The sequence below is a fragment of the Pleurodeles waltl genome, chromosome 8, assembly GCF_031143425.1.
Source record: "Pleurodeles waltl isolate 20211129_DDA chromosome 8, aPleWal1.hap1.20221129, whole genome shotgun sequence".
NCBI lineage: Eukaryota > Metazoa > Chordata > Amphibia > Caudata > Salamandridae > Pleurodeles > Pleurodeles waltl.
In genome coordinates this window covers 877,936,362-877,961,447 of record NC_090447.1, presented here as the reverse complement: position 1 = coordinate 877,961,447, position 25,086 = coordinate 877,936,362, and positions in this window count along the sequence as shown.

Below are 25,086 nucleotides of genomic sequence, written 5' to 3'. Positions count from 1 at the left end.
CTTTGTGGATTACCCAAATGCATTGTTTACCTGTCTCTTGCTTCCACTTCCCCTGAGCCACAAAAGCCACATTGCTGGGATTCACTTAATGTACGTCCTACAAGTGTCCAATAGCACTGTGTCCTTAAAATCCAAATGTACTGTAAGTGTCCGTCCCTCCCTCTGTGGCCCAGATACCACATATCTTTCTGCATTTCCTGTTTGCTGCTGCTTGTTAACCGCTTCTGTGTTGCCAACTCTGGAATGCTAAGCAAACTCAAAATCCCTTTAAAACAAGTCCAAAACTAGCACAAGGCCATTCACAAGAAGCCCAAATAAGCACAGTTCTAAAAAACCATCAAAAGGAAAATCGTGAACATTAAAAAAGCAAAATGTTCTCATAAGTGAAAAAAGCATTTATGTAACCTATTTTAAAGCTGTGCTCATTATACTTTGCAACAAGCCAAACACTCTCAGACTGCAGCGCAAAATATATGTGTGTGATATCCTGAAGCTCCTGAAACAAAGTGTCATTCCTAAATTGTTGCTATAATATTAAACTAACACAAATTGTTTTATTCGAAATAGATCTTTACTGTTTTTCAACTACAAACAACTTAGCTTAATCCATGGACTTACCATTGTTCATACATTTGTACATTTGTATATGCACTTACTTTCAAATGCTTCACACTCCATTACCTGGAGACTGTTTTTTCTTGATTTCTGCTAAATAAAGATGTCCTTCAGCACTATTTATCTAGCCCACGGTCAAATATTACATGATCTCCATTATTTAGCCTGCGGCCAGATGAACGGTAATGTTTCAACTATTTAGTCGGCCACTGGCCTACTGATCTCTGAGAGCTGTTTCTGCAATCTCATTTGTGCTATTTACCTTGGTTCTGAAGTCATGTCATGTTTTGATCACTCATGCTGTGGTAGCATAGGACTTTTTCTGGAGACACTTTCAGAAGCTAAACAAACAACAAGTAGAAATCACTAGACCTCTCTAATATAGTGCTAGGATCTGTTACTAGGTTAATGAGGTGCTGATGACTCTCAGCTGCCACCTAAGCCCCTTCGTACAATTCACACTATTAGGAACAACAGTTTCTCTCTGTGTGATGTTTCCTATAATTAGGATAGATATATCATAATGTGTCCTACAATACAAGCATACATCTCCGACTATATGCTGTCCAGTACTATCCACATTTTACATAAACCACAATGTCCTTTATAGTGCCCGAACTGTTACTTTTCAGGATAAGTGTTATGCTGTTTAGTGCTTTTCCAACTGTTGCTTTGTTCGATCTTGAATTCCATTCATGCAGTCACATTATAGCCCTGGCAAGTTAACAACAATGGAGAGGTTCAACAGGTTAGAGTGACTCCTGTAAAACTGAAAGTAGTTCAGTTTTAGAGTGCCCAGCTAGCCTTCATATATAGCACAGTTGGAATGTCACTATACCCAACCACCTTCAAAAAAAGAGCCCAATGCTCAAGCACACTAATAACCAGAAAAAGAAGAGAAACTTTGCTCAGTGTTTTTGATACTCCTAACTTGAAAAATTCTGGTAAACTGGAGAGACATAAAAGTAAGAGGAAGATTTCTTGATTACTGTAAACTCACATTTTGCTATAAGTTTCTAAAGTGAATTATCAAGAAGAAGGGTTGATTTGAACATCAGAGAAATCAATATATCTATATCTGCCAAAATTCATTGCCAATTGGTGTCAAATTTCATATGAATTGATGGCTCTCAAGGAAAAGTAAGGAAGGAACAGTGGCTCCTTCGAGGGGTTCAGAGGATCTGATGGTTATGTAGACATAAAGCAGATATAATAATGACACATGCAGTTGGGGTATATGAGTAGTTTTTTATGTCAAGGGGCCACATTGGGCTGAATCTGGATGCAGGTGTGAGTGGAGGTTCTGAGGTACGTAATTCACATACATTTATCCCTCACAAAGTGGGACGCTGTCATCCTACCACCATGTGGTGCTTATACGGATCCTCTGGGGTCCTACTTTCCCCACAGTTTACCACAGAACACTATCTTACATATGACATTCCCTGCTACCCATCTCATTCCAGTAGTGGTTTCAATACCAAAAATGTTAATGCATTATAGTCCTTATCTGCTCGGCATACTTCCAGCGTTGTTCTTCTTTGTATGCAGATTCCTTTCCCTGTACTCCTGCTGTACCTGAATTCTTTATTAGTGTTTACTGTTTGTGTTCCAGTGTCTGTGCCCTGGATATAATGTTATTTGCTTTAGTTGCATATTACCAATCCTTGCTTTTGTTCATATCCTAGCTTATTGTGCCCATCTTAAATTACTAGTCACTTGGTTTGATCTGTCTGCTTTTCTGTATTCTGTCATACTTTATCTTTTCCATGTTAACTAGAATGCACTTCTGCTTTACAGGGGGACCGGTTTCAGAATTCTGTTTTTCTTGTTCCATTCCCTTTGTCCTTGTTTGTATTCCTTTTTAGTTATTTTTACATGAGTATTCCAATATTTTTTTATATTTGGTGCCTCATTCACAGAAACCAGGCAATATCACAAAATAAAATGATGGACGGAGTTTTGAAACTTTTCAAACATTCACCCCCAGTCACAGATCTGGGTTTAATCCATCGTTATTTTGCTTGACATGTCACCCCAGTTTAGACCTAGCTATATGCAAATCAGTCTTGACCCTGCTCCCAATGGGACCAGTCCAGCCCGAACTGCCAAGCCAGGTCCTCCCTGGACAGGATTCAAACATCCTGGGACCGGTTTCAGGGTATCACCCTTCATCAGCCAGGCTAGCTTGAATCCAGTGGTGCAGCAATCAAGGGATCCACGTCTGGGCATACCCTAGCCACTTAGGATGCACAAGGCAATATCACAAAATAAAATGATGGACGGAGTGTTGAAGCTTTTGAAACACCCACTCCCAGTCATTCACAGACACCCACATAGAGCTCTTCTATCAAAGGAGCTACTTTATATCTCACGAGGATCTGTGAGCATAGCTGCTCCTTGCCTTATTGTGATTTTGTTTATTTACCAATGGCTCTTTTTCCATGGAGCAAAAAACTTATCAGTTAGTGGTTAGTCTATTGTTTATCTACTTTGTACCTGCCTTTTTCCCACCAGAGGTTTACTGCACTGGATATGTGCTCTCTTTCTAGTTTTGCCTTTTGTAGACATTAATCAGGACATGTATAGGATTCTTACACACGTCTGTTCCAATCTGCTCTAGTTTTCAGCTTCTGTCCTGTCCTTTTTCTTCCAGGTTTCAGGCATTCCTTGTAATCTACTGACCGCTTTTCCCAAATTAGCCTCAGCAGAGAATTTCAATGGGGGTCCTGACTTCAGTCTCCTGGGAAGTCATTAACTAAAAGCCAGGCCAGGACAGTACTGCCCAGTTCCATGTGGATTCCTGGCAATACCATGAAATATCAATTGGTTCCACTTTCTATAATGTGCAAGTGCTGTCACATGTCAACAAGAGAGCTTGTTGGTTTTAAGATGTTCTTATTTTGATAGCACAAAAAGAACAGTGACTTTAAGTTAACTCAATTAATATTTACTGCGAGAAATAGGGTTATTGGTTGAAGGGTGCGCAGCTCCACTCAGGCGACAACCACATTCCTTATCAGGGTGAACCACAAAAGTCACAAAAGTAACCCGTAGTTAACACTTTGGTAGCTTGGCACAAAAGCAGCCAGGCTTAACTTAGAGGCACTGTGTAAAGTATTGATGCAACAAACAAACAATAGTTAAGTGAAAAACACAAACCAAGAAAACTCCCAAACCAATTTAGGAAAATGTTGGTAACTTTAATAATTCAGATGATAACAAAACAGCAATAATCCAATCAGTAAAACTGGAGATAATAAAATGTAAAGGTTTTAGTGAAAACAGCACCTAAAAGCACATGCCACCACTTATGGTCTGGTCATGCTAGACCTTGGGAAAGTCACAAGTCCAGGCCAACTGAGATAGTGCACAGGTTGGAAATAGGGATCAGGTTAGTCGCACTGAAAAGCTACCTTCTAAGTCCAGAGTGAAGTGTTCCACTTACAGTAGAGGAGGCCATGAAGAGTATGTTGAATATATCAGCTGGTTGTCACTGTAGCATGAAGAGCTGGTTGTGTCAGGGTGGCCATTGTTACATAGTGTACAGCCAGTCAAACGTTGTGGATGGTCGTTACTGTAGCTTTGAATTGGCAGTATTTGCTGGATGTCATTGCTGTAGTGCAAAGTGCAAGTCTTGTGTTGCTGGTAGCCACAGACAGTCTTTGTCGGTGTGAAGCGAAGGTTTGAGCTGAGTGTTTTGCTGGTGGTTGTTGCTGGCAGCAGAGTCTAGGCACGAAAGGGCTCGTTCATGGTCGCGATGAGCTCAAACATCACATTTTTCACCTTTTTTATTTCGACAAGCTCTTACTGTGGCCAGCCAAAGGTCCAGGACCTGGGAATTACCTCTTAGGGATCAGTACTCACTCCATCGGAGGTCAGCAGCAGATCTCAGGCAGGTCCAATTGCAACAGGTCTGCTGGACAGTTGCCGGGAGGCCTCTGAAGCTTATTGGGTTCCTGTAGCTCACATAGGAGGTTAGCCAACTGACACTTGAAGTCACTCAGGGTAGCCTGGGAAGAAGACAGGAAGGTCCAGTCTTTCTTAACAGAGAGCAGGCAGTCCTTCAAGCAGCATGGCAGGCTTCTGGCAACATAACTACACTTGTTCTAAATCTTCCACAGGTCCTGGAGTGTTCTGATGGGTGGCTCTGAAGGGCCAATATTTATACCTTGTGCCAGCATTTTGTGGGTGACTTCGTGCCCTACCCCCATATCTGGTTCTGCACAGTTCTCACCCTGTCCTGGTCAAGGCTCCAAACTGTCTGGGGGTAACAAAAGGCATGGTAGGCCTGATGCCAGGTTCCTTTGTGTGTTCAGGATGCAAACCCCTTTGAAGTGCAAGTGGGGCTGGGTATAGCCTCTCCCTAGTTACCCTTTCCAAATGGTTCATACTGTTCACACCTAAGCCCCTTTGTACAGAGCCATTCACTCATGGGACCCAGTAAACTGGCAGAAATGCACAGTTTGTTGGGACAAGAAACTTCCAACTTTCTAAAATTGGCATTTTCAGAAATTTAATTTTACATTCTGACTACACCATTAAAGAGGATTTACAGTGTGAATTAGTTGAGTGCAAACAGCAAATTGTTATCTGCCCCCAATTTAACGTTAGCAGTTATTAAATGTAATAAGGTAACCTAGTGCCAGTCAATGGGAGAGATACGCCTTTCAACAGTGGAAACAACTCTAGGAGCTTTTCAATGCCAGGACATGTAAAAAGTAAGTAAATATGTCCTACGTTTTAAACACAGTTCACCCTGCCCTATTAGCCTTTAGGACCCACATGAGGGGTGATTTAGAAGTATTAATAGGAAGGCATAGGCCTGGAAAAGGCTTATTTTGTCAGGTGGAAATGGCAGTTTAGAACTGCACTACAGGCAGTCCTTAGACATGTTTTACAAAGTTACTTTAGTGGTTGTCACAATAAGCGCTGCCGCCCATTAGCAGCATTTATTTTTCAGGACCATTTACTAAGAGTGTACATGGAAGAAATAAATGTACCAGTCAGGCAGATGCTAGTTGTACCATTTTTTTGGAAGAAAGCACTAGCACTTTACCACTGGTTAGCAGGGAAAAAGGGCATGGAATCCTAATGCCAACAAAAACAGGTTCAGCAACAGAAGACAAAAAGCTAGGGGTGACCATGCAAAAAGGGCAATGTGCAACATTTACCAATGCAGTAGAATGTGAAAGTATGTTATTGTCCCTAGTAAAGAACACAGTCTGTGCAGCTTATTTCCCATTTCCTCATGATAGTATTGCTTCTTGCGCAGTAGCCTAATGTCCAGTAAGAGAGATGAGGAAAACATCTCTCAAGCTAATAGACTAAAATAGTATATGAAAACCCTGAGTTTTTGTTGATGAGAGAAGATTTTTTACATCCCCAGGTCTCTGTGCCGGTTAGTTGAGCTGCGGCAGATGAACTCACAACAACAGATCGACATTGGATGTGCTCCACAGTGATGCACATGCAAAGCAAGAGGTATGAACGGATTACAGAGTGTACATCTCTAGCACAGTTGCAGGAGTTTAAATGCATGCACTTGTTAGTGTGTAACAACACGTTAGGCTTCTTCTATTTATTTACATTGTTAGCACTCACTTTTGCTAGTTTGTCCCTATTATTCACTTTAATTGCCTTGCATCTTTTGTGTTCTAGGTTAGTTTTAAATCTATCTATCTATCTATCTATCTATCTATCTATCTATCTATCTATCTATCTATCTATCTATCTATCTATCTATCTACCTATCTTTCTAATTAAAACTCCACTTCCTGTTTTCATCTGTTTCCCTGCAAGCAGATATGTGTGCAGGGAAACAGATGAAAAGATTGCTCCCACAAGCAGCGAGCTGCTATTTAAATCAGCTCCCTGTTTGTGGGAGCAATGCTGGCTCCTGCACTACGTGAGGAGCTGCCTAAGAATGCGGGGGCATTCAGGCTCCTCCTGGGGTCCTGTCACTTTCTCGCTTTCTCTCTTCTCTCTTCCATCCCATTATAAAATGGAAGAGAGACAGCAAGAAAGTTATCCGAATGTGGGAAAGAGTCACCTGTAGCCTGGTGGTTAAGGTCTCAAACCACTACACCTAGGGCTAAGGGTTCCAGTCTAGATCTGTCAGTGGTCATTTTCCTCCTTTAATTTCTTTTCAACTTCAAATATTAAAGGTACATACCAAAAGGTGATCTCACTCTTTTTACTTAAAAAATACATTTTATTTTTCAATTTGTCCGGAAATATCTCATTATCTCATTAAGTATATAGTTCATCTAAGCCTAAAAAACCTTTCAGTCAGTCCCTCTAACTCTTTCTCGCTCTCTGTTTCTCTCTCTCAATCTCTTTCTCTAATTCTCTCTCTAATTCATAGCGAAATTCACCAATTTCACTGTGAAGAAAAAAAAAACCAAGCGCTGTCTCTTGCCTTGTTTTTAATGTAACCTCTGGGTAAGGCAGGTCCTGGGAGCATATATATATATATATATGTATATATATATATATATATATGTCTCAAATATATAGTTGTAGGGGGTGCACAGGCCCCCCTCTATGGGGGTTCATAAGCCTCCAGGACCACTATTTCTCTGGGGCTAACTTAAGGTAAATTCATGGGGGGGCCCATGCAGACCTACGGGTCCTAGGGACCACCATCTCTTTTGGGCTTTTTTTTTTCAAAGAAGGGGGCCACATGGATCCCCCTGCTGGAGCTGAATGAAGCCCCGGGGAACACCACTTTCCAGGGGCAAAATGTGATTGTCGGGGGGCCCACAGAACCCCCAAATGCCCAGGTGACCACCACCTCCCCGGGGCCATTTGAAATTTTAAAGAAGGGAGGGGGTCCTAAGGCCACTACCTTACTGGGGCCGGCCCATGCAGAACAGAGGCGGGCGTTCATGTAGCCCCCCTACTGGAGCCATTTATGGCCCTGGGATCCTCCACCCACTAGGGCCGGCTCCTGCTTTCACCCAGGTGCCCACCCTCAAAAAGCAAGCACTCTGCTTCCAGCAAGCGGGAGCTGTCAAAATGCTTCTGTTTGCTGAAAATTGAGTTTTCATCTCTTTCCCTGCCCGCAGACATGCATTAAGTAATTTTGATTACATTACAGTATCCCAACCACTGTCAAATATGGTCATCGGCCATGCGCGGCAGGGGGTTAGCCGCAGGGCAGCCTACACTCTATAAACACCAAACCCAGATCAACATTTTTTTTTTAAAAACAAGCAAAACAAGTCTACCATGCTTATTCAGTATAGCCCTGGGGCCCGGGGACCACCACCTCCCTTGGGCCTATTAAAAAAATAACACTGGGAGTGGGGCAAAGCAGATTTTGGCACCGGGGGCTCCATCCACCAGCCAGGGCTCTGCAGCCAGCCCACTATAACCACCCAACCCTGCGCCATGCATGCCACGCAGGGCAGGGGTTAGCCATATGGCCTGTCCAGCGGCCAGGTCCGACACCCAACCCCTCTGCCCGTACATAATGGGTGTTGGACGCAGAGCCTGGCCTGTGGCCAACCCCTTATAACGACTCAGCCCCATGCCACGCACGGCCTTTGTCCATGCATGGCAGGGGACCACAACGTTGTCGGAGCTACTAAAGAAATATTACTGGGGGGCCATGCAGATCCCAATCAGGCCCCAGGGACCACTAACTCCTGGGGCAACAAATTGAAAATAGTCAGGGCGCTGTGCAGAGCACCCTGGGCCCTTGGGTAGACCACCTCCCCATGGCTACATACTAAAAACATTAGAGGAGCCACATTGAGCCCCCTAGGGGGCTCCGGACACTCACCACCCCGGGGCTACATTTAATAAAATCTACGGGGGCCATGTAGACCTTCCAGGCCCTGGGGATAACCACCTCCCTGGGGCTACTTTAAATATATTGATGGGGGGCACACAGACCCCCCAGACCTCATGGACCACCACCTCCTTGAGACAATAAGTCAAAAATATTTAGGGGAGCACCATCTCCCCAGGGCCATTTTTACTATTAAAAAGGGAGGGAGGCCGCATGGCCCCTCTTCCTTGACAGATTTATTGGCCCTGGGGACCCCATCCTCCGGGGCCTAGCTGTATATAGTTACTTGAAATAACTATAACTGCTGAATTTATATGGTTCTGTATGATTGAAATCTGTCCCTGTAACCTTTGGTCTTTTACATGAATTTCCTTTTAAAAACATTCCATTTCCCGACTATAAGATCCATGTAACCTTTGTTTTTTTCAGTGAATTTCTATTTTTTTTACGTTAAGTAATTTTAATGACTTTATATTAACCCAATGACTGCTGTGTATGGCCTTCAGCCATGCGTGGCAGGGGGTCAGCCACAGGGCGGCCTTCCCCCTATAATCACCCAATTGGCGGAAATTAAAAAAAACTTAAAAAAACATACGCGATCCCCTGAGCTTGTTCAGTATTGCCTCCGGGACTCCCGGGGACCACCGCATCCCTGGGGCCTATAAAAAAAATTAAAGTGAGAGTAGGGCTGTGCAGATTTTGGCCCCACGGACACCATCCCCCAGCAAGGCCCTGCAACCAGTCCCCTATAACCACCAGTCACCCCGTCACTCATGACCTTTGGCCGTGCATGACGGGGTTGGGCAAATGGCCTGGCCTGTGTTCAGGCCCAGTGGCCAACCCCCTATAGTTACCCAATCCCGTGCCATGCACCACCTCACTGGGGATGCCTAAAAAATATTTTTTAGGAGCCACGTGGGCCCTTTGGGTCCGAGGTACCACTACCTTCACAGGGCTACCTAATAAAAATTATAGGGGAGCACATGGACATCCCTGAGCCCTGGGAACTACCACCTCCCCGGGGCTATCTATTAAAAATATTTGGGGAGCCAAACGGAGCCCCCGGGGCCTGGGGACCACAACCTCCCTAGGGCTATATTTAATAAACATATGAGGAGGTGTGCAGAGGCCCTGGACCCCAGGGACCACCAGATCCCTGGGACTACTAACTAAAAATATTTGGGGGGACACAAGGAGCCCCTCATGTCCCGGGGACTACCACTTCCCTGAAGCAACATTTAAGAAATATATGGGGGCTGTGTGGACTGCCCCAGGGGACCACCACCTCCCCAAGGCTACTTTAAATAAATTGAAGAGAACCACCTCAACACCCCCTCCCGGGGGACCACCACCTACCAGAGGCAGTAAATTAAAAAAATACTTAGCAGGGGCATGCATCCCCCACAGGACCTGGGGAGCACTGCCTCCCCAGGGCCACTTTCACTATTAAAAAGGAAGAAGGGTCTGGGGTCTACAGCCCTCCCCTATTATTATTATTTTGTTGTCCAGGGAAGGTGGTGGCCCCTGGGTCCATATGGCCTGCTCCCCACATATTCATTCAATTTTGCCCGGTGGAGGTGGCTTCCCCCAGGGCTTTATAATATGGCAATGCCCCCAGGTCTTGGCCCACCCAGGGGCAAAATAACAAAAAGGCAGGTGATCACATTTTATTTTTTTAATTTTGGTGAAATCCGCTGATCCAGCCATGAAGAACCAAGGTTAGAGGATGAAGGTATACATACACTGCTCCCTTTTTCTTTTTTTATTGTTTTTTTGGGGGACTCGGCTTCCGCTGCAAACAATTCTTGTTAGAAGTGCTGGCAACTGATCATATCTCAGCAGGAGATCTCCCTGGAAATGCGGCCCTAGATATCTAAATTTATTTTACCTTTAATATAAAAAAAAAAACTACTGATCAGGTTTACAACAAATTAAAAAGTGAGTGACTGAAAGCTACCTTTTTGTGAAATTTGATGTAATTCCGTCTTGTGGTTTGGGCTGCAGGCGGGTGTAAAGATTCTATGGGAATTACCATCAGAAACACACTTTTTTTGACCACCCTCTTTTTCTCGACCCCGCTTGACGGATCATCCCAAAACTTTCCATCCACAAAAAGACAAAGACCTAACTTGACACTTTAAAAAAAAGATTTTGTAAAGATTTGTCTACGATGCCAAAGATGTAGTCAAATCAAAAAAATATTTTTCAGTGGAAACTAGTTCCTAACTATACGCCACCATACATATATAAACATTTGGGATTATCTTTGACTTCAGCGCAGAGCACAAAGAAGGTTGTTTGAAGGCTGGGGAGGGGTATGGTTTAACACAGATCTGATTGATAGTATTAAAGAAGTATATGTTCCATCAATTTTTATATTTTATGTGGTGGGCAGTAAAGACATATCTATTGCAGGCAGAGTCAGCACATATAGTTCAGCTATACGTTTAGATAGTAGGTTTGTCAGCAGTCCTCTGGACTCGTGAGAGAGGTAAAGATGGCTTCTTGGCTCGGTGTTTATGTCTCGAGACTCCTTTTTCCACAGATAGGAAAGGTCCTCATCAGTGGTAGGCCAGGCCAGCAGAGCTTGATTACATTAGGCTTAATCATATTTGTGAGGAACATCAGTACAGAACTCCATGTTCAGGAAGTATCAAAGACAGTTATACAGATGTAGATTGTCCTTGACCTGGGGTCGAACTCTATCTCACTTTTCAAATGCTTGCAATCAGATAGCATCCCACTGCATAAATGTCAGTGTATTCACCAAGTTTTACTTTCTAACCAAACTCATTGCAATAGGGTTAAACCCTACAGAATTCTTTCAGGAAGAGCAAGCCTTGTCCAGCTCTCAGAATTTTCTTGGGTGACTCCGATGTTCATAACTGAATGCCGGTAAAATTCTTTGGATATGTCTCTGGAGGGAAACTTGTGCACTGGGCTCAGACAGACCCATAGAGCAAAACAAGCAGGAGAACAGAATTGTGTGATGGGGAAGAATTTTGTTGTTTCTATGTAGGACGCAGCCATCCTACATTTGTACTACCTGACTCATAATAAAAAGATGATTTCAAGAGTGATAGAGGAGACTGCAAATTATCCTGCATCCATACTTGTTTCAAAGTTCATGATCATGGTAAAACCAGTGCTCCTCAATGCAATAATGCAGAATTTTGAAAAAAGAAACACTAACGGGAGTAGCCTTAGATTCACAAAGGGAGGTCACCTATGTGCAACTAACTTACCTCAAGAGACATATTTACTAAGATTTCACACATGGCAGCATGGCAAGTGTAGTTGCTGCACTGCTTTGCGTGAAAGGGAGAGCGCTGAGCTCACTGGCGCACTTTTTGCTGCCTTTCTCCAAAGCAAGCACCTATTCGTCATTTCACAAGGGGGTCTGACTTATGATCAGGATAGTTTTTGTGTAGAAAGGGGTACCTTCCAGCACCAAAACTATCCTTTTAGACGTGTTCGTCTGTGTATATGGGTTGCAGACTGCAGCCCTCATGCGAAGCGGAGAGGAAGCAACAAGAAGTAAAAAGATTTCTCCTCATTACACAAGCCTTGGGAAGGCACAGCATTTGTTGCAAACAAATATTTACAAGTCAGTGTAAATAGAGGTTTGAGTCAAAATACATGGAATGATACACAGGAGTGTCCACGATTCACCAGTTTAATGCCTTCCTGAAGCAAGATAACACAAGGCAACACCATGAAAATAAGGCTGTGCTTTGCTCTGTAAATCCCAAACTAGATTTTGCATTGGGGTGCGCCAAAAAAGCAACGCAACCCGGCTCAAAATCTTAGCAGTTCTGGGCCCAAATCAATAATATGTTGTGACCAGCGATTACCTTGAGAAAGTCACAGAGGGGCTATCCCCTAAAGAAATATGGGTAGGAATACCAATTTATTATATCAGTACCCTTACAGTGCACCAGGGGTATTCCTAAGGACATCTTTTCTGTGAATTGAAGTAATACAAACAGTGGCTGTTAGGTGGAACAGAAATTAACATTGTCAAGAGATATTACCTCAGATAAAGGATATACAAATAATTCTATTGTTATTAAAGAGCGTAATTAGAGAATGAGCCCAGTGTATTGTTAATGTTATTTATTTTTTCCAGCTATCCAAATGAACATTGCACTGGTAGAACCTTTAAACTTCCATGATATAATTCTCCTTCTCTGAAACAAACAAGATGGCTTTAATGTCAGAGAGAAGTTGGTGCAATAAAAAGTGTTGAATAAGACACCAAGCCACTCGCATGTGCGGCGTGCTCTTGTAAGTGTGGCTGTGAGTGCAAACACTGAGTCTAGTGAATGCAGAACATGCGTCCACATGATCAGCTGAGAGCTACTGTGGGTGTAATTTTGTGTTTGAAGTAAAATATTTGAATGGATGCTAAATGGTTGAATGCATACTAGTTGGTTCTAAGAGCTGAGTCAAACTTGTGTAATGCAGGTAACAAAGGAAGTACCGGTCGGCCATAACCAAGGACATTTACATGGCTCAGCAGCCCTGGAGTCATCAACAGAGATTGATAAAGGCCTTCTGCTTTGTCTCAAGCCTGTAATGTTGCCTTGCCAAACAATCACAGGCTTTCAGATCGCAGATTCCTTTGTCCCTCTATCATTTTCCAATCCATCTTTGCAGCAATAGCTGCTGCTGGAGACAGAAGTGGAGAAAACTTGAAACCAGATGCATCAGACTCCATGTGCAGAAATCATTAGATGATAAAGATCAAGTCTCCATTAGGGTTCCCTCAGTAAAGAAGCTTGATAGGTCCGCAGATCTTTGGACAGGAGAGGGCAACATCCATACGTAGCTTGTGGTTGTTGACCATTCCCGTACAGCACAATTTGCCCATCAACACATATGGGTTATTAATATTATGGCAGAGGTCATTTCGACAGCCACCGGGTGTAAAGTGAATTTTCTCTGCTATTTACTTGGCCACTGCCTATATAGTAGAAATTATTTATTATTTTGCTGACATCCATGAAAATAGAAAAAGAAAGTTCACTATTAACCTGGCCGCAGGCTAAGTAATAGAGATTGTGCACTGTTTGGCCAGCAGAGTGCAGATAACAAGAAATTTCTCTACATATCTGGCAACTGAATAAATAACAGCGGTTATGTACTGTTTCACAAGCAACAAAGCAAACACCAAAGAAACTTCACTCATTACCATGCTGCTTGCAAAACAGCCAAGATTCTGTATAAATTGGCCAACTGCTATGAAAGTAGAACACAAGCTAACCTGGCAAATAGCAAAGAAATGTCAATTTTCACCTGGCAGCTAGCTGAAATGATGTACTTTTTGACCAGTGGTTGGGTCAGTTCATGTAACAAATCAGAACTAAACAATGATTTGTAAAAGTAAAGCCCAAACAAATGTTGTACCCAAGTGACATAGTGCTGTCTGGTATTCAGGCTGGTCTTATCAAAAAGAAACAATTACAGAGAATCCCGTATGGAATCCACAACATTGTATAATCAAGAGGCTTCATTTTAATTTCATGACAGAAGGAAGAAACACCTTGCATCTCATTTGCAGTTTGAGGGATAGAGTTAACTCTGTCAGGATGGCAGAGGACAATACCTCCGCCGCCCTGAAGGAAAAGCACCCACCAAATTTAGCATTGCTGGCTGGCTCGTTGGACAACTCTACACATTGACAGAACTGCTGCTGTGGTGGTTCCTGTCCAAGCATACAAAGTTTGATGGACAGTACCATCAGACATCATGGCCGTCCAGCAAATTTTTCAAAAGCTTTTTGTTTAAAAAAAAAACCCAAAGCAGAAGTTTGTTTTTGAAAAATAAATAACAAATGCCCCCATACACTGAGAGTTTTCTTCCAGGGTGAAGCAATCATTATTTTTTCTTATCCCTTATAGGTAGGTTATTACCCTATATAGGGTGGATGGTAAAAGTTCTTCCTGCGATGGCCCCTAACCTGTCAGTCCATCAGAGGAAGTATTCCATCAAGAAGCCACAAGCAAAGGAATGGGACTCTAATCAATTGAACTGAATGTCATTGGAAAAATAATGAGTTTTCCTTGTAAATCAGAAAATGACATATAGGCATGAAAATGACAGAAGAAACTAAACTTGCTGAGATATTTATTAATTGACTGTATTGCAAATATTGTAAAAATATAAGACACTGGATAAACATTTTGTTTCCTCCATTCTTGTAACAGTTGCACTTTTATACTTATTTTCCAGACAGAGGATGTGGAACCACTGTTGTGGATTCAGAAACAATTTTGGGTGATTCTCTTTCAAATGCATGTTTCTGGCTCAGACACAGCCATTGTGTTAGCTGATACCTCTCACAGCAGCAGCAATAGTGCTGGTTGCAAGCAGGCATGTCAAAAACAAGGAGACAATGAAGCGTCATTTCTCAGAGCCTGGCTGTCATCAACCTACCTCAGCAGTTATCGGGCAGAGACAGAAGGGCGGCACTGCTTAGAAACCTTGCTACCTTTCACAAGATAAATCCTTGACCTACCATCACTCTTTCCTTCTAACCTGACCTATCCCTCATACTTACCATCTACCATATGTCGTCATGTCTTCACTCGGGAGGAACTTATCAACAGCCCGTCGATAATAAAGACCTTAAAGAATTTCTGTAGATAGACTTTTCTCCATTTTTGCTCTCTTCATTTTTAGGCCTCAACCCTCCATCCACAGGGACACAATGAATACTACCACTGTCTATGAAAACTGCATCTACTCTCCATCATGTTATGCAAAATGCATCCCACTTGTCAATGCACTTAGGAGTTCACCACATACAGTCTTACCACTACACACTTGCTACATATCCACTGCACCCACATGTAAATGGATTATCAGCACAATGGTCTAACAGTCACACAGACTACTCTACCACTGTTGACACCCAGTGACTCTTTGCTGGTCTTCCAATCACTTCTGCCACATATGCGACTCCATCATCCATCATTTAACCCTCAGAAGCCCCTGTCTGGAGCTATCATTGCTGGCACTGGTCCCCAGTGCTGTCACAGATGGCAGTGAGAGATGTCAAAATCCATCTATGGATCATCTGAGGTGATCTATCTCAAGGCTATGTCACCTAGGCCCTGATTTAAGAGAGCCTAGCTCCACTTTAGCGCCATCCTAGTGTCATTTGTTTGCCGTTAAAGTGTTGCTAAGGTGGCCTTTTCCCTGCACAATGGTGCAATGCATGCATTGTGGAACTTTGTAACCCTTTGCGCTACATTATGCATACACCTTACATAATGTATGCAAAGAGGGCACTTCCCCGTTAAGGGAGGCTGAAAAAATGGAGGAAAGAAATCTAAAAGATTTCTTTGCGTCATTTTTTTGGCACTTTTAATGCCTGCTCAGAGCAGGTTTTAAAAGGGGGCCACACCATTGTTTAAAATAGGCCCCTATGTACTGTTCAGGGTCAAAATGTTGGCTCTAACCCTAAACAGTACACCAATAGCATAAAAAATAATTACGCTATTGCCCCCTACCCTGCGCCATGGTGTGCTATGTTACAGATACAGTGCACACATGGTGGTGATAGGGGGGTGCTAAGGGACGCATGGAAAGTAAAGTGCCACTTTCCATAAAACTGCCCCATAATCTTCTGCACATGAGGGCCTTCTTTTGATCCTGAGCGACCCTTTGCAGATTGCCATAGCTCTCTTCCCTACCCCCTTTGTTAGCTACTAACACTTTTTGCTAACTTCAGCCACCTGAGTTTTTCACACCCTTTCTGCTATCCTTCACAGACCATACTCATTTTCACCCATCCACCTTTAGACCCCTCTTCCAATTTTCTTACCCTTTGTCCTCAAATCCACTCTCAGACTTCTGTGTCAGCAACAGACAGTGTCTTCTATCAGAGGTTCGAGTGTAACACTCCTGGCATTTTCTTTACTTTGAATGCTCTGACTTTTCAGGAAATACCACCGCACATTATATGTGGGCTGAAAAAATTGTGTTTTCTAGAGGTTGGTGTCATAACAAGCGTGATAAAGCACCAAATGGGATATTGTAAATCATGTGGACTAGAATCACATAGGTGTCCTCCTGCTCCGGGTGTTCTTCCTTCTCCTTCAAGTCCTTCTGTGCCTTCTCTTGTTGGTCCACCTCTTGGTCCTCTTCCAAGTCACCATTTCCAGGATGTTTTGGTCCTCCATCCTAGCTCTGGTCCAACCAGTTCTAGTCACCCTGGTATTGGATTCCTGAATCTGCTACTTCTTGTTGTTGTCCTTCCTGGGCCTTCTTATAATGGTGCTACTGATCCTCAGCCTGATCCTGCTGGTCTACTAGGTCATTCTTCACCTAGCACTGTTGTCCTGGTTCTCTCAGGTCTGGCACTCATAGTCTTTCTTGGTTGGATCCGTGTCCTTGTGGTCCACCTGATGCTTCATCCACTGATCCTGGCCCTCTTTATTAGGTCCTTTTGGGCTGCACCTGGTTATTCTTATTCTGATCTATTCTCCTTGGTCCTTGTTACTTTGGTTCATCTGGCTCCACTGATTCTCACTAGCCATCTCCGGGAACACTAGCTCCTAGTTCTCCTGCTCAGTTTTGGCTGTAGTCCTCCTGGTTCTGACCCCTCTGGTCCTCCAGCCCTGTTTATCCAGCCCTATCCCTGGTGATACTTATTATGATCTTTATAGTCCATCTAATCCTCTCCCATCTGGTCCCTAGTATACCTGTTCCAGAGCACACTAGTTCTCCTGGACCTCCTTCAATGTGTCAAGATGCTCTTGGTCCTCCTGCTCGTCATCCTGGTTCAGCACTAACATGTCCACTTAGTCATGTTCCTTCTTGTTAAGGTCATCCTATTCTTAGCCACCCAGCTTGGTTATCCTGGCTCTCCTTGTCCTAGTTCTCCTTTCCCTCCTCCTCCTGGTTCTTCTTGTATGCCAGGTACTGATACTCAAGGCGTCTTTGATTTGCTCTTGGTGGCGGTCCCACTGATCTTCCTCGTCCTGCTGGCTCTGGTTTCTTGGCCATCTCACCTTTATTCTCTAGGTCCTGCTTTCCAACTGTTCCTCACTCAATGGCTTTGCTATTCCTGGGCCTCACAATCCATGTTCTCTTCCTTGCTTTGTATCCACTAGATTTGATACATTTGTTTCTGGTCCTCCTTATTTAGGGCTTGGTATGACTAACCCTCTTTGTTCTGGCCATTCCTGCTTCCCTTTCCCTTCCAGGCCTCCTTCTAGCTCTTCCTATTCCTTCCTCATCCTCTTGACTTTTGTCCACTTGACCTGGTCCTTTGGATCCTTCTTACTCTGCGTTTGTGATTTTTAGTATTTCAATTCCTGGTCCTGTTGGCCCTGTGGCCATCTTTGTCTCTTGTGTTCTGGTTCTCTTAGGTGTTTACCTCTTAGGCCTTGCTGTCCTGGTTTGGATCATCCTTGTCTTCCTCACTCTGTGCCTTGAGTTTACAGTCCTTCTGGCAATGGATCCCAGGGTCTGATCCCTCCTGTCCAATTTTTCTTTTTTATATAATCATCATCATCATCATCATCCGCTTTATTTCGGAAGAAATATACCATAAAAGCATAATACAAAACAGTTAAAAAGATAAAAATAATAATAGGGCTGAATGCACCGCCAGCCTGTTGGCGGTGCTTCCGTCCTTTTAGCCCTGGCGGTCTCGGACCGCCAGGGTCAAAATACCCCCTTTATCTTTTAAAATTCCAAGTCTGAAATGCCAAATAGATTTGAGAAATGTTGCCAAAGAACACGCCAATAGCACAGATGGGCCCGATTTAAATATAGTCAAGGCGGTAAACAATTCCTAAAGCTCATATGTTTACATAGCGGAATGATCCAGCGAGCCCCCTGAATGGAATATGCAGGACATTGGAAGAGGACGTGGATCATATATTCTTCATTCTCGCAACCCATTGGACATATCTTGGACTTGTTCATTGTGTTAGACCATTTATAATTTAGAGGACGCAAAGGAAAACCCCTATTCTAAATCTGATATACAGAGCTCGTGCGAGTGTAGAAAGTAATGTATCCATAAAGTGCTCAAACTCGTAGTGGAATTTAATTTGTAGGAAACTGCCAGTCATAGTCGAAGAAAAAGCTTCTACCAAGTGCAAGTTTTGGGCATTAAGCCAAAATGCATCCTTCAATATCTGGATAGCATTTTTTGGCATAGAAAGAGGGTCATTCTAATAGTTCCCCAAGCCAAGAGAAGAAAAGGTCCGCTCTACATAAGTGCACCACTTGATTTTTGTAGTAAAGTTGGTGCTTACCAGGTTGATCAGCCCAAGTCTATATAGGATGAGAGAGTCTAATGACCAAAGTCAGATCCAAAACAACAGCGGCAATTTGGCTGATTGAAAGAAGATTTAAGTCCATTCGGATTTGCAGGGATGGAGTGGTAGATGGAACTCTTAGCAACATCTTTAAACAAGCATTTACAATGCAACGGGTCTCGCATTTGCTCATGTTAGAGCTGATCGCGTTGTTAACTCCTAACCTGACTTTTCATCTATCGGCAAAAGTGCTTTTATGTACGTAACCCGAAAAAGTGAAATTAACTGTGTAAAGCACTTGACTTCTGCCAAGCGAAATCGCGCTAGGAAAATAGAGAAAAAGTCGTCCACGATCTGACAGAAAACAGCAAGCCTCGCATGTTTTCTGTACTTGGTCGCTGCGCTCGAGGAGGGCTAACCACCGGAAAAGGCATGACGTGTGCATGCCTTCCACTAATGAAAGCAAGCAGATTTTACTAGGCAAGCCCACGAACCAATGAAACACACTGACGTGACGTCGACAGGGCTCCGAGCCCTTTTCTAATAACTAAAGCGTCTCGCTGCGATACGCATGCGCGAGCGCATGCAACGCAGGCTCGACCCTAAAAAGAGTTTTCCACCCTTTCCAAATCCTCCAGGTTGCAATGGTCCCACAGCTCAGCTCCATATAGGCCCCCCCTTGCTTGAGATTTATATATTTCAAGAGAGGGAGTCATGGCAAATCTGGGGGATCTTGCTGCTAATCTCACAATGCCGCCCGCCCTTTATTTCAAACACATTGCTGATTTCTGGAGATGAGCATGTCATTTCTGTGAATCTTCCGATTTTAATCCTAGATAATCAAAGGTACCCACTCTTTCCAATGTGGCACCCTCCAGACAGATGGGTCTCCTCATCTTTTGCTTTGTGTCCCCAAACACCATGTATTTAGTTCTTGTTGAGTTCATTTCTAAGCCATGACCTTTACAAAAGGCCACAAACCTCATAAGAAAATTAGAGAGGCCATGGGATCTTTTGCCCTCCCAATCTGGGGGCATCGCCAGAGCATTCCAGGAGATAAGGGATGCATGTGTTAAGAAATAAAAGAAATAATGTAGGAGCAAGTACACAGCCCTGTCTCACGCCACAATTTGTAGGGAACTCCGATGTTAGCTCGTCTTTCGGGCCCCATCGGATTCTAGCACAATTGCCAGTATAAAGATCTCTAATTATATTTAACATGGAACAGGGAACCCCTGCACTACTCATAACTTCCAATAACTTTTGGTGTGGAACAAGGTCAAAGGCAGATTTCAGTTCTACAAATGCTACAGAAAGGTGGCCTAAGTCTACATCTACTGTTTTCCATTTAATGGAGAGAAAACAAAAAACCTGGTCGATTGTACTAACTTTATCTCTGAACCCCACCTGGAGTTGGCTGAGTACTTGATTATCAGCTATCCATTTTGTCAGCCTAGTTAGTAGCTGGTAACAAAAATGTTTTTGTAAATTATCTAAGAGGCTGATAGGTCTATAATTCCCTGGTATGCCCCTCTCCCCTTTCTTATGTATAGGCACAATACTTGCTTCTTTCCAAGACCCAGGGTAAGATTTATTTGTCAAAACAGCATTAGAGACCCTATTTACATATGGACTCCAATTTTTCAAATCTGCTTTGTACATATCTGAGGGAATACCATCTGGCCCTGGAGCCTTCCCTGGTTTTTGGGCAATGATGGTGAGCCCCATTTTCTTTTAGTGAAAAAGGTAGCAAAGTACTCGCTGCCAGATATGAGGATGGCATCTCCCCAGAGCTTGCAAGGTTGCAGTCAGATGGAGAGCCACACAATTCCCTAAGGTGGGTAAGCCAGACTTCAGGGGAAATATAGCACTCTAGCTTGGATACTTGATTATGATCGCTTTGAGTGATCAGAGACCAGAAGCGTTTTGGGTTTAGGGGCCCTAGCGGCCTGGGCCAGTTCTCTCCATAGCACCTCTTCATATTCATTTTTGCATAACTTGCATGTGGAGACAGAGAGGGTCATTCTGACCCTGGCGGCCGGTGGCCGCCAGGGCCACCGACCACGGGAGCACCGCCAACAGGCTGGCGGTGCTCCAACGAGCATTCTGACCGCGGCGGTTCAGCCGCGGTCAGAAGCGGAAAGTCAGCGGTCTCCCGCTGACTTACCGCTGCTCGTGTGAATCCTCCATGGCTGCGGAGCGCGCTCCGCAGCCATGAGGATTCTGACCCCCCCTACCGCCATCCTGTTCATGGCGGGAAAGCCGCCATGAACAGGATGGCGGTAGGGGGGGTCGCGGGGCCCCTGGGGGCCCCTGCCGTGCCCATGCCAACGGCATGGGCACGGCAGGGGCCCCCGTAAGAGGGCCCCGCAAAGTATTTCAGTGTCTGCCTTGCAGACACTGAAATACGCGACGGGTGCCACTGCACCCGTCGCACCTTCCCACTCCGCCGGCTCGATTACGAGCCGGCATCCTCGTGGGAAGGTCGTTTTCCCCTGGGCTGGCGGGCGGTTTTTCAGCAACCGCCAGCCAGCCCAGGGGAAAACTTGTAATACCCGCCGCGGTCTTTTGACCGCGGCGCGGTATTTTGGAGGGCGGCATCCTGGCGGGCGGCCTCCGCCGCCCGCCAGGGTCATAATGAGGCCCATAGTTTTGTCTCACTTTGGCAATTTCTTCTCTATCTTTTGATCTTAACGCTTCTATCAGGGAACTCCTAGCCTGTCAGAGTCACCAGAACCTCAGGGTCCGTGCACGTTCCCAACACTTCCACCACAAGACAGCTCCAATACTCTGATTAGATTTGTCACAGAGTCTAAGAGAGTCCAAGTGGGGAAAAAGGGATTAGGAAGGGAACAGCTGGGAAGGAGACCTGTAGGAAGCAAAAGGTTAAAACACACAACATCAAAATTACATCTCGTGGAATCAGTACTAAGCATCGTCATTCTGAAAACATGAACAACCTAAGTATAGACTTAAAATGACTAGGCTTCAAGATGACTGGATACCTGTGAGGGAATCAAGAAAGGTTAAATGAAACTTTCAAATTCAAGTGCTCTCCTTTGCAGGATAATCAGGAAACAATCTGAATAATTTCTAAACCATCATATGAATCTTTTTTGAGAAAACATATTAAGAACACACAACATTACATCTAGAACTCTGGCCTTTTTTGTTCTCTCAAATTGTCGAAACATGAACTGCGCACATTGCAGATTTTCACATAGGTAGTAAACACCAAAGAAGGATTGTGCACCATGAATAACACAACGTAGATTCAAGGAATAAATCACACGACTTGTCAACTTGAAAACTACCAAGTAAATGCCTTAGAATGGTAGCGCATAATGAACACCGTGATATCAAAACAGAAAAATGAATCGCGCGTCTTGCCTATTTGAGTATCACCATGTTACTGCCAAGGAATGGCAGCGCACAATGAATAACATGAATTAAGCACGAGGAAAGAATCGCGCGTCTTGCCGATTGGAATGTCACCAGGTAACTGGCAAGGAATGGTAGCGCACAATGAATATCAAGGGTTAAAGCACAAGAAAACGAATTGCGCGTCTTGCTGATTCAAATGCCACCATGTAACTGTCAAGGAATGATAGCGCACAATGAATAACAGGAATTGAAGACGAGAAAGGAATCGCACGTCTTGCCGATTCGAATGCCACCATGTAACTGCCAAGGAATGGTAACGCACAATAAATAACATGAATTGAGCACGAGAAAAAGAATTGGGCGTCTTGCCGATTCTAGTATCAGCATGCAAATGCCACGAAACGCCCAAGCACACATTCACACGCGCAAGAGTAAAATTGTTTATCATGCAAGAATTAGGCAAAAGAACTTGAGCGTCCTCGATAATGAGGTCGGGGGCCCAGCCCAACCTCCGTCTTACCGCCCTGATTAAGGATCACCAATGTAAAATGAAGGGCAGAGGCCTGGAAGATCAAAGTAGGACACCGGAACAGGAGCTCAGGAAGTTGCTGCTGCTCTGCACCGGGACCTCTGAATAGTGAGCACGTGGAGCTGGGATGGCTCCCTTCTATAGAGTCTTGGCCCAAACCACATCCAGGCATGCTGCAGGGAAAGCTTCTAGAAGGCCCTGGAAGGGGACCACAGCCTGACACAGTCTGGAAACCTGCAGCAGTTCATAACATGTGAACAGTATTTATATGCATGCTAAACATAAGTCTTTAAGATTAAACTCTGCAATGCAAAAGTTTAAACAACATCATATCATAACAATGCATAAATTATGTTAGCTTGAAACTGTTGAGTTTTTGCATTCTTGTCGCCTGTAGAGCGCGCACTGCCCTGATGTTGACATAGCCTCTCTGCATCTGTTGCCAAACCACTTGTTGTTAGGGTGGGAAGGTAAACGGGCTAATGCTCTAACAGATCCAAGTGTAGAGACATAACCTTAAGTGAGGTGAGTGTGAGATGGACGTCAAAAAGCTGATGGCTGGAAACTATAGCATATAATTTGCCCCATAGTTTGTTGGAATTCTGGAAAGAGTCCCATCTCACCGCACTCTTGTTGTTAGACATCTTCAGGGCACCAGTAGATACAGAATCAAAGGAAGGCACAGTTCCTAATAAAAATTGTGTGTCATATACGATGAGGAGAGGAGCATGGTCACTAGTTGCCTACTTTCACATCTTTTATGTGATGCCAGATCCTTAAATCAAAGAGAACGAAATCCAGGGTGCTGCTATATGGCCCCCTAAAAAAGGTTGGTCTGGCAGGGCTGTCAGCAGGGAAGCGACCATTGCTGGGACGAAGACCATGGAGTATCATAAGGTCTGTTATCTGCAGGACCTTAGTGCCAACTTTTGGTAAATTTGTCTGGGATGAGTAGGAAGAGATGTTCCATTTATCATCTTCAGTCTGCATGGCCTCAATGAATGCAGGATTGGGCTCAATTGGTGCGTTAAAATCCCAGGCTATGATAATGTGATACTTTGAGCGAAGGTCCGATATTAAAGTATTCAAAAGCTCTATGGTGGTAGACTGCTGGTTTGGAGAGCCCGGTCTATTGTAGATATTCATACACAAAACAGGGAGATCCGGAGTTGCCTGTATAGCTATAGCCAAGATATCAGGGGAATCTACATATAGCTTCTTTACTCCACCCACCTCTGTCATTTTTACCCAAGTACTAAGGCCCCCTGCTGCTCTACCAGCAGGAGACGGCATAGCTTTTTTTTAAAAAGAGCAAAACCCCTGCCTATGCATACTATGAGTAGCCCATGTTTCCTGGAACATGCATATGTTGAAATTATCAACGTATACCCCCCAATCAATGTCAGCTATTTTACCATTGATACCCGCCACATTCCAAGACAAAAACTTTCCAGTTGGAAAGACAGTGGAACAATTAGGTTTGTGAGAAGTATCAGCTAGATAAAGGCTATTAGTGTACTCAGCAGGGGATATGATTGTAGGAATGTCGATAGAATCAGATTGCGGTTTCCATAAGGGAACAGCTCCTGGAATTGGCAGATTGTTAGAAGATGATAAAACAGGTGAACCAGGTCTAGTGTTGGTATAATGAGGCACAGATGGACATAGTCAATCAATATCGGAGGTAGCCCCTGGAGGTCGAATTTACATACATTATTTCCTTTTGGGACAGGTCCCGTAACTTTCATGGGGACTGGGCCAGGTATTGGCCCATTGGAAGCATGATGTCCTAAGACATTGCTCGATGTCATAGAGACCTTAGTTGATAAAAGATTTGGCCTCGCACTGCCAGAAATGGCCCAACTGTCACTAAGAAAAATAGCAGTTCCCTTTCTTGTGTGATTACGTGCTTCCACATGCAACAAACCCTTTACCAATTGGGGACTGATAAGGTTAAGTTTTAGAACGTCCCAGTCACCAGGTGAACCGCTTAAGCGGTCAGCTAATAGTATGTCCGCATGGATAATTGAACCGCAACCTCTAACATGATGTAGCCAGTGCGAAGCCTTATTAATAAGTGAAGATTTATCTTTCCGCGATTTTGGAGGTAGAGGAGGGAAGTTGCACATATAGATATAGTTGCCACTATTAGTGTTTGGGCTCTGGCCAAGTGCTGAAGCTGTGCCCCGTTTCAACTCCACGCAAGGGTAGGATTTCTCTTTGGAGGATATAATGCTTTCAGAGGTAATCGCGGAAATTCTGCAGTGGTGAGTTGATTTTTTAAAGCCTGAAGTATCCTCAGAGGTTGGCAGAGGACCGAGAGTAGAAGAATGATCAGTGTCCAAGGAAGTTATCTTGGTTCTGTGAGGGCAAAAAAAGTCTCTCCTCGAGGTAGTAAGTTTAAGGGAATTAAGGATTTCTGTCATTAAAATTTTCAGCTCTCCTACTTTATTCTTTAAACTAATCACCAAAGCTATCAA